This window comes from Cervus canadensis, chromosome 8 (assembly GCF_019320065.1).
Source record: "Cervus canadensis isolate Bull #8, Minnesota chromosome 8, ASM1932006v1, whole genome shotgun sequence".
Classification (NCBI taxonomy): Eukaryota; Metazoa; Chordata; class Mammalia; order Artiodactyla; family Cervidae; genus Cervus; species Cervus canadensis.
In genome coordinates this window covers 7,333,475-7,347,933 of record NC_057393.1, presented here as the reverse complement: position 1 = coordinate 7,347,933, position 14,459 = coordinate 7,333,475, and the positions used below count along the sequence as shown (strand labels likewise).

The 14,459-nt window shown below is 49.0% G+C and overlaps 1 protein-coding gene across 4 annotated transcripts in view; it reads right to left on the bottom strand.

The window, feature by feature from the left end:
• The window catches only part of CTBP2 (C-terminal binding protein 2), a 169,737-nt gene that overhangs the window by 116,222 nt on the left and 39,056 nt on the right, over positions 1–14,459 (bottom strand). For all 4 annotated transcript variants that reach the window (XM_043475155.1, XM_043475156.1, XM_043475154.1 and 1 more), the window contains exon 2: positions 1,589–1,693. The gene's annotated coding sequence lies outside the window, so the exon portion shown is untranslated. The remainder of the gene's footprint in view (positions 1–1,588; positions 1,694–14,459) is intronic.

Here is a 14,459-nt window from a genome sequence, read left to right as displayed (position 1 = left end):
CTACTCATTTCACAAATAAAGGCCTTTAAGAGGGACCTGCTGGGGAGCAGGTTCTGCAGGCCCAGGGCCCACAAGTGACTCTCCTCCACGGGAAATGGGGGGAAACTATACAGGGAGACCCTCCCTGGGCCACACCCCCGTGGCTGGCTTGAGACTGAGGGTCAGTTCCTCACGCCCAGGCAGGACCACCCATCAAAGCCAGGCCACCTAAGGCTAACATTTTAAAGGCAGCATGTATTTCTGTGTTATTACTAATATTTACTCCAGAGCCGCATGCAGGGACCTGCTTAGGAGTCCCAGGCAGGGACGCTGCTGCACAGACTCTTTGGGAGCCTCTGACTCACAGCTGAGAGACGGTCTGTCCCACTCAATACTGCAGGGAGTAAGCCCAGGGCCTCGACAGAAAGAACACCAAGAAAGTTTGCTCACCTTCTTTTTTCTTCTGGCTTTAAAATGACAGTGTCAGCTCAAGGAACAATCCCCCCCCACCCCCAAGCAGGATGAAAATCAATCATTTCTGAGAAGTTGGCACTTTGAGACTCTGTAAAGGTTTTGTGGTAAATGGCTAAAGGCACGTTGAAATTAACTCAGGATGCCCTCACCCCACTCCAAGTCCTTGCTCTGGTGGTGGGAAGGGGACTGAAGTCTGTCCATCAATATTTTCTCAACCACACGCCACATGAGGGCTGACAACTGAAGGCTCTCCTCACAACACACCCACATCCCTAATCCATTCCATCAGAAAGAAATCATTCTATGTTCAGGACATCCTACAGGGGACTCCCCTGGTGGTCCAACGGTTAAGACTACTGCACACGTCCACGGCAGGGGGCATGGGTTTAATCCCTGGCCAGGTAACGGTAAAGCATCCACTTGCAACGTAGGAGACACGGGTTCAATCCCTGGGTCTGGAAGGGAATGGCTACCCACTCCAGTATTCTTGCCTGGAGAATTCCGTGGACAGAAGAGCCTGGTGGGCTACAGTCCATGGGGGCTCAAAGAGTCAGACACGACTGAGTGACTAACACTTCCTGTTTCAGGTAACTAAGATCCTGCAGGTCTGTGAGGTTGTGGCAAAAAATTAAGAAAGGACATCCTAGAGGTTTGTAACTCTCAGACTCTTGGCTCATTAAAGATGCACCAGCATCAGCAAGCTGCTTTCTTCCTAAAGACGTCCATCTACCATTTTGCTCGAGCCACTCGGCATGGCATGGGACTATTTCCCTAATTCATTTTTATTCTTTGTAATTAATATGTCGAGAAGCCCTAACACGGCTCCATCCTGACTCGAGTTTCCTAGTGTAATTTCCGTTGACTTATCTCTATAGCAGCAGCGACAGCAGCAACATCACTTTACACTGAACTGTATTTTGCTTCAGAGTTAATTACATGTATTTTGCTTTTGATAAATGAAAATACCAGATGCAATTAATTGAAAGACAATCAATATGATCCCGCTATTAAACGTCCCAATGAAATATCCAGAGGCTGCTGGAGATCCATAGTCATCAACAAATTGAAAACACATTCCAAAGGGGATTTTTGAAAAACCTGAACTTTTACCTGGAGCCATTTTATAATAACTCACCAACATAAATTTGTCCACAAACTCTATAGTTCACACGATGGGCTGTCCGTCTTTTTTAAGAGAATCCAGCTTCATTGGTTCAAAACCATTTAAGGCGATGAAACCCTGAAAGCAAAATGAAATGGGTCAGTAGAGCTGAGGCAGTGATTTCTCTCTTTGTTGTTTACATCTAGCCATCCTTTAATTGCATTTTTCCAATGCCTTCGATTCTAAGCTACCAGAGGTTATTAAATGGTTTCATTAAAAATACTATTTGTCTTGCTTTAGTCACACACCAGATCAAATTAAACAGTAGAGCACCAGAACAAATGATCTCTTTCCATCTATTTTGACACGAAGCCAAGTGTGCAAAACCAGAAGGTGATATTGTGTCATCGCCGTGAAAATGTCATTTAACTTCTTTACATCTCCAAGCAGCAAGCAGAGGGACAAAACAATCAATACCTTCAAGCAAACCATCTTACCAGTAGTTTGAGAAATATGGAATTATAAAGTGCAAACCAGAATCCCATGGTTTATAAGTGCCATTAGCATAAATGCTGACAACTGTTAATCCACTGTAACTGATTAACGGTTGCAGTTGTCATTAATAGAAGGCATTTTAACTTACTACTGAAATTGATTACTCAGTTAAGAATTCAATCCTAATGTTCAATAAAACTGCACTTTCTTGGCAAATGCAATATGAAACGAGGTGATGCATTAAACAGCACTCACATTTATTTTACTACACGTGGAACGAAGAGGAAATATATGGGACCTTCCACATTATCTGAACCACTTCCTGCGCACTCAGAGCAGAAAGAGGGGGTGGTCGCAGAAGTTACAACTCCCAGGGCTGATAGGAAAGGCAAACACCTGGGCGGCAGGCGTGTCTTTTCTGCGCCTTTCCCAGGAAGGGCAGAAAACAACGGCAACATTGGAGGTGCCAGGCAGCAGGGTGTTCATGTTTTCAGGCAGTCAGTCCTTCTCAATTCCCGTGAGAGAGAACTGTTGCAGCTGACCTGACCATTTCCAGGCTCACCTTACAATCAAGCAGGATTCAAACGGCTGATTGATGTTTTTTTAAAAATGTATGAAATTACTGTAACCTGCTTCCCAGCTGCACTCTACTTTTCAAACCATTCAAAAGAAACCACACTCCTGAGACTTCCCTGGTGGTCATACGGCTAAGACGCCACGTTCCCAATACAGGGGGCCCAGGTTCAATCCCTGATCGGGGAATTAGTTCCCAGTGCTACAAATAACAATTCCACATGCTGCAACTAAGGCCCAACACAGCCAAATAAATAAAGACTCTTTTAATTAAAAGAAAAAGAAAGAAAGAACGCCCTATTCCTGCCTCTTTCTAATGTAAGGAAGGGTTCAAACCCTGACGCCAGCCAGCTTTTGCTTAACTCAGGCCATTAGTACTGAGTCAAGAACAGGAACATGGTGGTCTCTGTGGTCAGGGTTAGCATATACCCAAACTCAAGAAGTAATTCACTCCCACTGTGCCCCACACTACCTTACACCCAAACTTTCCAATTCAAGGGAGTGGGTGGGGAGAGCAGAGACATCCAATCTCTGAAGTGCTAGGAAGGGACAGTCACAGGCTGTCAATGGTCACAAGCCTCTAACGACAGTTTCCTGTTGACTAAGTATCTATTACAGCCAAGGAAACATCCTTTGGAGGCAGCGAGAACCTGCCTAACAAACTCTCATCCACCCTTCAAATCCCATCGCCTGGACATCGTCTGTAACACCTTCATGTCTGCCTGCCATGCTGCAACATACTCTGCACATCCTCAGGTCTCTAAAATATTTTAATGTCTTGATTACATATCATTCATCTCCAAATCCCTCCAGGTCTGGAACACAGTGGGAAATTAAACATGGAAAACAGTGGGAAATCAAACATCTAACTGAAAAAAAAAATTACTTATATAAAATACATTATCATATATAGAATATATTTACACACACACACATGTTTAAAAGGCTTCCCAGGTGGCTCAGTGGTAAAGAATCTGCCTGCCAATGCAGGAGATGCCGATCTTCCAATCCCTGGGTCAGGAAGACCTCTGGAGAAGGAAATCGGAACCCACTCCAGTATTCTTGCCTGGGAAATCCCATGGACAGAGAAGTCTGACAGGCTACAGTTCATGGAGCTACAAAAGAGTCGGACGTGACTGAGCCACTAAACAAGAACATACAAGTGTGTGTGTACACACATGCATGTCAGCAACATTCTTTTCAACTAAGGCCTGACGACAAAGGTGACATGTTAAATCTACCTGATCTTAGTGGTGGGTACAGACTCTCTCCTTGATACTTCACAGTAAAATTAATTAAATAGGGAACAGACAACCTCACCTGTGTAGAAGGCCTCACAGAGGAGGTGACCTTCCATGGAATTTCAAGCCAAAAATTTGGAAGAGCCTGCAGTCTACCCAAGTGAACAGTGACAGCTCCTTTAGCGGATTAAGAACATTAAAAACCTTGGAAGACTGTCAGAATCTTTAAAGCGAGTGCCCATTGTTACTTGAAGGTGGAAAAGAAGTACTTAAAAAGGCTGGAGCCACAGAAAGGCTAAAAATTCAAGAACACTTTGTTTCCGTAGATACTCGATGACAGTACAACGGGGAGCCGTGCCCTGTGGATTCGCCAGGGGAAATTTTCCTGGCAGGATTCCTCTAAGAACTTCCAGGAGTATACAACAAGACACAGAAATGACTGGGCTGATTAAAATCACCACCACTCCTAAACCAGCAACCCCAGGAACCTGAGTGGGCTGTTCCACCAAGTACATGACTCGGCCTTGGCCAGTAAATGCCAGGAAGCTCCAAGTTGACTCGCCTTCATCTGGCCAAGGGAAAGGGCATCTATTTTTGTACGATAACCTGGGTGAATCTACTAAACATCACTTGGCAAATGTGTTCTGTGCACAGTCGATAATGATGAAGGTGTGAGCGTGTGTGTGCACACACGCGCATACAGGAGGTGAGGGATCACACACACACACACCCGAGAAGGGGCAGCCCCCAGGGCCAGAGGGGAGGGAACACACACACACACACACACACACACACACACGAGAAGGGGCAGCCCCCAGGGCCAGAGGGGAGGGAACACACACACACACACACACACACACACACACACACACACACACACACGACACACACACACACACACACACACGACACACACACACACACACGAAGGGGCAGCCCCCAGGGCCTGCCGGAGTCTGAGCCAAGGCTGGGATTTTCATGCAGGAAACTTACAAATTGAGACGCATTGCCTAGCAGGGTCCCCACCACCTGGACTTTTAGTTTCTTCTTACACTGAATTGAGCATATGAAAATTACCTTTTAGGTCTACAGTGTGTGTGCGTGTGTGTTAAAACTGAATGAGATGCACTCTAAAAAGGTCTGCAAGGGGGCCTGAGAGGCTCTGCCCTGGCTCGTTCCAGGAGGACCAGCTTGCTCCCACCTGAACTTCGCGCTCTCAGGAGCATCTGCTGAGCTCTGCTCTGTGGCCTGCAGGAAGGCCCTGCCCCGTCCACACTCCACAGAGAAGACGGGCTCGCGGGTAGCCCAGCGTGGGCTCCCTGGGACCACCACCCCCCAACACTACCCGTGGCAGGTATCACAAAGTGCCCACTTACCGGCACTGACTCTGGATGAAGTATTTCTAATGCCTCTAAAGCTTTGATGCGTCAGCTCTGCTACCAGCCGGGGCCTGCCTGGACCCCACCTGGATTCTCTGCTCTGTCAGACTCACATTTGGGTCACTGAGGCTTTGAAATGCCTGTCCTCTGTCCTGCCATGGGCGGCGGGGGCAGGCTTCCAAGGAAAGCACCTCTGTTCCTCTCCCTCTGGCTGGGAGGAACAGGGTGGCCAGTGAGCAAAAGCAAGGCCTGGACATCTGTGAGCAGAAGAGGTCCTCAAGGGGTAACTGTGGACAGAAGCAGGAAACCCTGGTGCAGAGAGAACACTGGTCTTGTCTGGAACCTGCCCTCCTTCACGCTGTGCTTATCTCAGATCCAGGGGGCCCCCTTCACATTTAGTATTGCCGGACTTCCCTGCTGGTCCAGTGGTTAAGAATCCGCCCACCAATGCGGGGGACAGAGGTTCGATTCCTGGTCCACATGCCGCGGAACAAGTAGGACCCCTGCGCTGCAACCAGTGGGTGCGATGAGAAGTCACTGCAATGAGAAGCCCCCGCACCGCGACCAGAGTAGCCCCTGCTCGCTGCCAACTAGAGAGAGGCTGTGGGCGGCCACAAAGACCCAGTGTCCCCAAAAATGAATTTAAAAAATTTAGTACTGCAACAGAAAACCAGAAAGTAGTCCAGACTCTTCCCTCAGGCAATCACGAATTTACTGCAGTTAGAGGGGTGAGTGGTAAGGAACGGAGCGGGGAGCGTGGTGTTAACAGGACACCACGGAGAATCCCAGGATCTGCGGGTCAAGGTGACCAATGCCCTGGGACTCTGTTCCATCTGAGATGGAGGTGACAGCGTCTGCTTCACGGCTGATCAGGTCCTTTAGAAGCGGTCATGCCTGGGGGGATCGGCACAGGGCCAGGGTCCAGCGAGTGCTCAGTAAATGCTAGTGGTCATCGGGTGCTGGCACGCGACTCTGACGTGAGCGTGTCATCACCAGCCTCCGCGAAGGACCAAACCAGTCTCTGCTCGCATCATGAGATCAATGGTTCCCGTTTGGCCTAAGAGTCCAGTACCCTCGCCAGGTCACGAAGGGACCCACACGCTCCCCATGCAGGGTGGGTCTCCGCCCTCCCCATGGGGAGAGTCCTGAGGCGAGGCTGCGCTCAGGAAAGGAACAAGAGACTGGGTGGAGAACCATCCAGAATCCCGGGCTTCGTGCTCGTCAACATTCTCTTGGCTAAGGGGGTGCCTACTGTTATCACATTTACAACTGAACATCCTGAGTGAAGTCAGAGACAGAGAACTATCGCATGACAACCCTTAGATGTGGAATCTAAAAAGAAACGACACACGTGAACTTATCTACACAACAGAAGCAGACTCACAGACCTAAGAGGATGGACCCAGGGTTGCCAGGAGGGAAGGATGAGGGGAAGGGGCAGTTAGGGGAGTTCGGGATGGACAGGTACACACGGCTGTATTTAAAATGGATAACCAACAAAGACCTGCACAGCACAGGGAACTCCGCTCAATGTTACGTGGCAGGCAGGATGGGAGGGGAGTTTGGGGGAGAATGGATACATGTGTAGGTGCGGCCGAGTCCCTTTGCTGTCCACCTCAAACTATCACAGCCATCGTTAACTGGCTATACCAAAACAAAAGAAAAAGTTTTTTAAAATAAGTATGACTGAAGTGATGCACAGTTACTCTCGGAAATGCTGGTCAGCTGCCCACAGCTGCAGGGCCCCACCCCGGGGCATCCAGCGGCCCACCTGCGCCCCAGGCAGAAGGAACCCACTCACTTGCCCATAGGCTGCAGTAAGAGGATCTTACAGACACGGAACCGGAGCCCCAGCTCTAGACAAAAGCCGGTCCTGGGGAGCCGTGGTGACCTGGATGTCACCCCAGGCCAGCCCTGTGTCGGACTGTTCACTGTTCCCACTGCACACACCAGCCACACAGCACGTGTCAATCTGTGCAAAAGGGGAGTGACCCTCCGGGATGGGGTCACAGTAAGGATGTGAGGGCATGGGAAGTGGGTGCCAGGGGCTTTCCCGTGTATCCACAGCAGGGCCTCGGAACTGTCTCAAGTTCAAGGGTGGTGGGCGGGGAAAAGCCTCAAGCAGACATGGAACCCAGAAGTCCACAGAGAAACCAAATGTCTGCCCTGCAGAACTGACCTGCCCCTATCAGCAAAATGAAGTCCTCTGGCCAGAGAGGCACACCCAGACAGAGGTGTCAATCTGAGGCCACGGGCTCCTGGAGCACAGCTCATGGGACCCCTGAACAGCCTGGACCCCTCCCCCAACCCCCACCAGCTCCTGGTTCACACCTGACCACCCTCAGCAGCTCTCCCCCACATCCAGGGACCTACGATCATCCACAACAGAAAGAGATGATCTCGGACTTTGGGCCAGGGGGCCAGAGCTGCATCCGTGGGGGGCTGCTGGGAGCACAGATGGGCATCTCTGAGCAGCAGGGGGTGAGGTGGGTTGACTGGGAGGAGCCAGGAGCTGCTGGGATGTAGCCCCCCCCCCACCTCTGCCCCTGGGCTCAGAACTTGGGGGCCACTCAAGTGTGATCTGACCCCAACCAGGACCTCAGGCTGACCCAAGTCGCCGAGGGTGGGGCCGAGCCTCTTAATAGTAACACAGCCCCCAGAAAGACCTGGCCCACCAGGCATAAAACAGTGTGGAATTCTGCACTGGTTGCCACCAGGGAAGGACTACGTCCTCCAAAGATGGAAAAGCTGGGCAAGATGGGAGTTAACACGGTGACCCGAGATGCCTTCCCCTTCTACAGCCATGTCGTTCCTTCCCAGGATTCAATTCCATGTACGATTGCCTAATAATGAATAAACCGTATTAATTAGCTTGGAAACAATTACCCTTTATTGAGGGGGGATGGGGACCCTGAAAGTTAATTTTCCATGTCCCGATACAATTACGCTAGTATCAAGACACCTAAGGTCAAATCAACACTTCATGATTACCTCTAAGTCCAAGAGTTTCAACTTCAAGAAGAAACATGCCCTCCAGGCACAAACTTTACACCCAGTCTTTGTAGAGGGAATGTTTATGGAAATTTTGTAATATTAAATATCTTCAGCTGGATTTAAGCTTTAAGAACATGAAGAGGCCCAACAGCCAAGATTTCAGAACTCTGTCTTCAAATATAAGGACAGCAGTGGAAAACTGTAAGGGAAGTCTTGGAACCCAGCCACTTTCTTAAGGAAAACAAAATAGGATATTTTCTCAGCGTTGTCTCAGATGTAGTCAATTAATGTGTCCATTCCTCGGCTGTCTTTGAGCTTTTTGCTTTCGCACCCACCCTACAGAACCAGCAGCTTTGAGCCGGGCTAGGTGACCGGGAGGAGCCTAGCCTCATAGCATTAGCTGGGCTTCAACGCCTCCGCTGTCAGTGACTCCAGAGATGGAGGAATAAACAAGGGTGTCAGGATGCCAGATTGGGGGATGGGGGTGGGGTTGCATACAGCTGGAAAAATGAACATGGGAAGCAAATCGACGGGTGCTCAGGCCGGATGTGAGCCAAGTTTTGAAAGAAAGAAAAAAAAAAAAAGTGGAGCCGTGAGCAGCAACCCACTCACACGACGACGTCATCCTGTGAATTCAAGCAGTGTTCCCACACCCTAAACTGCCCAGCTAGCTGTGGAAGTGCTGGTCTGAGCAGTCTGACCCCCAGCTCCCAGAAGCCTGGCTGAGACCCCAAGCGTCTGTCCCAGTGTCAGACAAGCCATAAAGCTGCCTTGTTAACTGTGAAATGCCCGGGGTAGAGACTCCTTTCTGGGGGAGGACCCCCTTACAGTCAGCCTGGCTCGATGCATTAGGCAACAGGGGGCTAAGTCCACAGGGCAGAGCAGAGATACTGTAGGTGGTCTCCTGTGGATCCAGACAGCAAGTGAACCAGAAAGCTATAGGCCCAGGCACTTCCACCTCTAGGAGAGGTTCCAGAACCTGCCAGGACCGGGAGAGAGATGGGCTGGCCCACGAAGAGAACACAGCAAGTAGCAACCACTAACCAGCAGAGCATCTTGAAAGAAGGCCCTGGCCTCGGCTTCCTCCCTGTTAAGACTGCAGGGTGCAGAAGAGGTGTGCTGAGCTCCTGTCCATCAGACACCCCGCTGACCCCCCACTGACCAGGCCCACAGGGTCAGACAGTAAGCACGTCTCCTGATGCTCAACACACAGACATAAAACCCACTGAGCCGAGGATCTTTAACGTGAAATCCACGGATGACAGAGTAGGACGTTTGAAGAGTTGGTGAGACCAACACCCCCCCACTCCCACCACTTCAGTGGGAGTATGAACGGGCACCTTTTCTGAAAAGTTAGATTTCATCCCCCAGCTCATTCTAGCCCTAGGCAGTAAGTAGAGGAGGAGCCAAGATTTAGATAAAAATAAATCATCTCAGGGATTTCCCTGGCAGTCCAGTGGTTTAGACTCTGCACTTCCAATGCAAATGGCGTGGGTTTGATCTCTGGTCAGAGAACCAAGATTCCACATACCACGCTAAAAATATAAACCATCTAAGATGATCCCTAAAACAGAAAAGAGTTGGATAACTACTTCTGCTACACTATAGACGTGACAAACAGCCATCATGGTATACCTACATATATTATGATAGCTGTAATCTCAACAGATTATTTATTCAGTTTTAAAAATTCAAAAATACTTCATAACTTAGGAAAAACACTTGTAGGTCAAATGGAAAAACAAATAAAAAACAGACTCCAAATCTTATAAATTAAAAAAATATTCCTTAAACAGTGAATTTCACTTGTTAGTGTACGCATATATGCACGAGACAGAAAATACACCCGAAGTGTTAAGAGAAATTATTTTTCCATGCTAAGGTGATTTTTAAAACAGAAGTCTTTTGGATCATAAAAATAAGTCTTCACATTTTCCTCGATTTCTCCATTTTCTGTAAAGGGCAGGTTTCTTACAATCTGGAAAATGCACAGTGAGTGTGTGTGGGCTTCTACATCAGGAGAGGGAGCTGAGGCTGGGAATACAGAAACGGAGCCCGGCTGCAGCGTCACTGCAGAACGGCTCTATCCAGGATCTAAGTCTCTAAGTAACTGTTGCACTGTCCAGGTGAGTCCAAAAGGAAGTAGTAAGTAAGTATACCCTGCAAGCTCATGAAGTTTAATCTAAAAACAGGGTGATGGGACTTCCTTGGCGGCCCGGTGGTTAAGACTTCACCTTCCAATGCAGAGGGTGTGGGTTGGATCTCACATGCCTCAGGGCCAAAAACCCAAAACATAAAATATGGAAGCAATATTGTAACAAACTCAATAAAGACTTTTAAAAAGTGGGCTAAAAAAAAAAAAAAAACATAAAAAAGTCTTAAAAAACAACAAAACAAAAAGGTGTCCCTAGTATGGATGCCAACACATCAATCTGAATTCCAGTGGCCAGTCGACCTGGGAGAAGCTCAGGGGGGCAGGGGAAGGGGCACCAATGCAGCGGGGATCCCTCGGCTCCCATGGGGAGCTCAGAACCCACTCTCCCCAGGGCCTGCAGGACAGGATGGTACCGTCACCAGGTGGGACTTGGCAGGCTCCGGCCACGTTCTTGGCTACAGACTAGACTGCAGAAGAATGAGCAGAGCGAAGCATAAAATACAAACATACACACACACACATATATATATATGACTAGAGAGTCAAACAGCTGAGTTCACAAGTCCTGGAAAAATTACTCACAAAAACAGTGACTAGATTTAGATACCAACTGCTACTGATCATGGGACTATAGGCAGAATATCAAGCTGGGAGGAAGCTGGGTAAAAATGAATTCAGCTAGTTAACAGCCCCTCAGACCCCAGCTCTCACCAGCTGTTTCCCCATCTCCAACTCTATCATATACTGTAAGGGCAGCGACCATTTTACCAGGTTTGTCACTGGTTTAGTTGGTCAGCTCCAGGTAAGCAGTGAAGAACATAAATCCCTCCGTCGCGTCCGACTCTTTGTAGCCTCATGGACTGTACCCCGCCAGATTCCTCTGTCCATGGAATTTCCCAAGCAAGAATACTGGAGTGGGTTGCTATTTCCTCCTCCAGGGGATCTTCCTAACCCAGGGATCGAACCCGTGTCTCTTGCACTGCAAGCGATTCTTTACCATCTGAGCCACAGGGAAGCTTCCATTAGGGAAGGCGAGCAGGGACAAAATAATTTTTTTCTTGGAGAACTTGGAGACCAGCCACTAGTGAGGAGCACTGAAGAAGGCTGTGAGTAGCCCCAGAAAAGTTGCCTGATCCCTTGTTTCGCTTCTTCACCAATAAACCAAGGGCATGACCATTCTTACCTAGAATGAGGGGCCGCAATGGGGTGACGTGTGATGCCACAGATAAAGCGCTCAGCTCTAACATGTATCTGTGAACACTTCTACTGTGTGACAAATGCTTTTCTAACAGGACTAGGGTAATTCAAGAATCCAGAGTCCTGGGGAGAAGAAAGGCCTAGAGGAAATTCCGTTTTATTTCAAAACAAAGGTATTCAAACCCAAACCTACAGGTTCAGGGGAGATTCCGGTATGAAGTGAAGTGCTTCACTGCCATCAAATGGACCAGCTGCTGCACCTGCAACCAGAGAGACGACTTCACTTTTAGAATCCATTTAAGGCCTGTCGCAGGGAGCAGGACGCAATGCAACTCCGCAAACACAAACGTGAGTGAAGACTCCCAAGGTCGAACGGAAAGGAAGTTCACAGGTCCAAAGTAAGTTTCCTCTGCACGCAACAAATTCTAGTCTTCAGAATGAATCCCAGGGACTTCCCTGGTGTTCCAGCAGTTAAATACTCCGCACTTCCCATGCAAGGCTGTAGAGGACACGGTTTCGATCCCTGGTCGGAGAACTAAGATCCCACATTCTCACTATGGCACGCGGTGCAGGGAAAAAAAGAAAGAATAAATCCCAGAGCCAGATGAGACCTCAGAGAGCATCTTACCAGGAAAGGGAACCTCCCCCTACAAACGGCCTGATGATACAAACCTGATTCATATGTATCAGGCTAAGTAACACTGGGGATCGTCAAGGAACTTCCTCACATACCAAATCACTCCGTTGCACTCATTAATTTTGAAAGTATAGACGACCTTGCATGGGGGTAATAACTTCATAAACGCTGTCCTCACTGACAGGACACGTGTGTAAATACACAAGCATGTATGTTTTTAACACAGTGTAAATACATCTGCTTTCTGAGGAAACAGCAGCTCTAAACTTTCCCTGTGAAATCAGATTCTGGGGCTATGTCATTTCACAGCTCTCATGAGGGCATGCCAATGCCAGTGAGGTGGTCAGGGCTTCCTCTAAAGAAATCATGCTCACGCAGTTTTTAACTTCTCTCGTGCACCAGACCAGAACTCCCGTCTGTTATTTTTCCAGCAGCAGCGCTAATAAGCCATCAAAATCCAGTCACCTTTTATCCCAACTTTTGTTTCACTCCGTGTGCACTGTTCAAAAACACAACGGCGCAGACGAACAAAACTCACACAGTGAAGGCAGGCTTTTCCGCTGGTTTCCCGAACCAGCCAAGCCATCAGAGCACGCAAGCTTCTTCAAACACCACCCCATGGACACCTGCTGCAAGATGCGGGTAAGCTAAGCAGAGGCCAGAGGTGCCTCGCTCCTTCCTCTCATTTTGCAACTCTCAGGTTTCCGCGATGGGATTCCTCTTACCCGGGGTTGCAGTCTAAGACTGGGTTAAAAAATCTTGGGATGGAACAGTCCTCAGCAACAAAAAGGAACCAGCCGGCAATATAAGAACCTGAATGAATTTCAAAGGGAACTGTGCGGAGTGAAAACACTGCCCCCAAAAAGCTACATATCATCTGATTCCATTTCTATAACATTCTTAAGGGAACATTATACAGAAAATTACAGAAATGGAGAACAGATTAGAGGCGGTCAGGCTTTAGGGCCTGGGGAGGAGGCCGGACACTCTAGCTCCAGAACTTTCTCTGAGTGAGCAGGGTCTTGGAAGTCAGCCAGCCCTGCTGACGAGCCTGTATGTTGGCCATGAACTGTCTGCGCCACCTAAAGTGGGTGTGGCTGGAAATGGGAACAGGGAACACCGTTGTGGGTTGTGACACTGTTGTGTATCTTCACTGTGGTATCATGTTCCATGTGCCCCCACAACTGCAGGAGAAGTGAATGCACCCAAACAAATACATGTAACACTGGGGAAATCTGAACAGTATCTGTGGATTATATCAATTTCCTGGTCATGTTAGTGTCACTATGTTTTGCAAGATGTTACCAACTGGGGGAGGACCAGGTAAAGGGTCTGAACAACTTACATGTGATTCTATGATTACGTCACAATGACAAGCTTAATTACAAAAATAACAAGTAGCTTTGTCCTGTTTTGTCTGCTCCTTTGGCGCATGTTGACCAATAAACAGGGCGATTCCTTTTTGTGGTGGACCCGGGTGTGTTTACAAGGAGCCACGAGGAGCCGAGCCTGTTGACGCGCTTCACGCTCTGAACTGGGATCAGTTTCCTCTGGCTGCCGGGGTACATGGCTCCTGAACCCTGACCTTCTCCGCTGGAGCTGGCAAAGATGCTTGCTATGTAAGATCTTTCCTGGGAACAGGCACAACTGACTGGTTTCTCTTGCCCAGCTGCTGCCAGCTGCCCAGGGCTCCCCAGGTCACATCTCACAAAACAGCTCCAGAGAGGACAGAAGAAAACCAGCCCCCGCGGCCGCTCCATGTGGATGAGTGGGCGAGGAGCCCCAGGACTCCCGGACCCCACTGGGCTGTCTCAAAACACCAGGCGGCAGGCTGGAACAGGGCAAGACCGTCCCTGGCTGACACATGCAGTTGTACGCTGGGCTGGCCGCCTTCCAACACCCAGCTCGCTCAGAGAAAGTTCTGGAGCTGGTGAGTCCTAGCAGATTGCCAGAACCAGCGAGCCACCTGTCTGAGCTGACCCACAGCTTACATTCCTGCTTTTCCAGCAGCCTGGGGACCTTGAGGCTGCCCTCGAACTCCCCATCAGCCTCTTGTGACCCAACTTAATCACACTCTATCAACCTCAAGGTCTTTGGTGGTGTTCGGAGCCTGTCCCCCGAGATCGCCTGTTGTCTCCCTTTTAAGGAGAGCTGGCAGTCAGTCCCAATACTCCCCGGCACCTCCCTGCTGATTCAAAGAACCCAGAAGGAGAAAATTACAGGAGCGTCTTTG